Genomic DNA, 982 nt, shown 5'->3' with positions numbered 1-982 from the left:
TGTATGGGCACCAAAAGGGAAAGTGGGAGTGATGAATTGGGAGATCCTGGGATTGACATACATATACTACTATGTATGAAATAGATAAGAAATGAGAACCTACTGTATAGCACAGGGAACTCTACCCAATGCCCTCTGGTGACCTAAATGGGAAGGAAATCCAAAGAAGAGGGGATGTATGTATACATATAGCTGATTCACTTTGCTGTACAGCAGCACATAACACAACACTGTAAAGTAACTATACTCCAAAAAATTATTTAAATGAAGAGAGGGGAGTTTTGCATTACATTTTGGATAGTCAACAGTATCCCTCCAAGTTGGAATTTCTGATGATTACTAAGGTTTGACTTGTTCCTAAAGACTTTTAGAGTGCATGCCTATGGCTTCTCATCACCATGCATTGAACTACAGTTAGGAACTTTTTTATATTGAAATTTAGTTAACTTACAATATTATATTCATTTAAAGTATACAACATTTACAGTAGTCAATACTTTTATAGATTATTCAATACTATTCAATACATTCATAGAATATATTCTATTTAAAGGAATTATAAATTCCCTGTGCTGCAGAATATAAATTTGTGGTTTATTTATTTTACACATGGTAGTTCATACGTCTTAATCCCCTACTCCTACATTGCCCTTCTCTCCTTCCCTCTGCCCACTGGTATCCACTAGCTTGTTCTCTGTACCTCAGAGTCTGTTTCTGTTTTGCTATATTCATTCATCTGTCTTATTTTTCAGATTCCACATATAAGTGATAACATACAGTATTTGTCTAGGACCATTTATGTTGTTACAAATCACAGATTTTCATTTGTTTCTATGGTTAGTATTTCTTTGTATTTGTATACTACATCTTTATGCATTCATCCTTGTCTAACTCATTTATCCATTCAGCCTTGTCTAACTCAATGAAACTATGAACCATGCCTTGTAGGGACACCCAAGACAGACGGGTCATGGTGGAGATT

At 34.8% G+C, this 982-nt stretch overlaps 1 long non-coding RNA gene across 1 annotated transcript in view; it reads right to left on the bottom strand.

Annotated features, from left to right (window-relative positions):
- The window catches only part of LOC105001066, a 62376-nt gene that overhangs the window by 604 nt on the left and 60790 nt on the right, over window positions 1-982 (bottom strand). The gene's annotated exons all lie outside the window — the stretch shown is intronic.

This window comes from Bison bison, unplaced genomic scaffold, assembly GCF_000754665.1.
Source record: "Bison bison bison isolate TAMUID 2011002044 unplaced genomic scaffold, Bison_UMD1.0 scf7180017864378, whole genome shotgun sequence".
NCBI classification, from domain to species: Eukaryota; Metazoa; Chordata; class Mammalia; order Artiodactyla; family Bovidae; genus Bison; species Bison bison.
The sequence above is the reverse complement of the archived record's forward strand: the minus strand, read 5'-3'. Positions and strand labels throughout refer to the sequence as shown.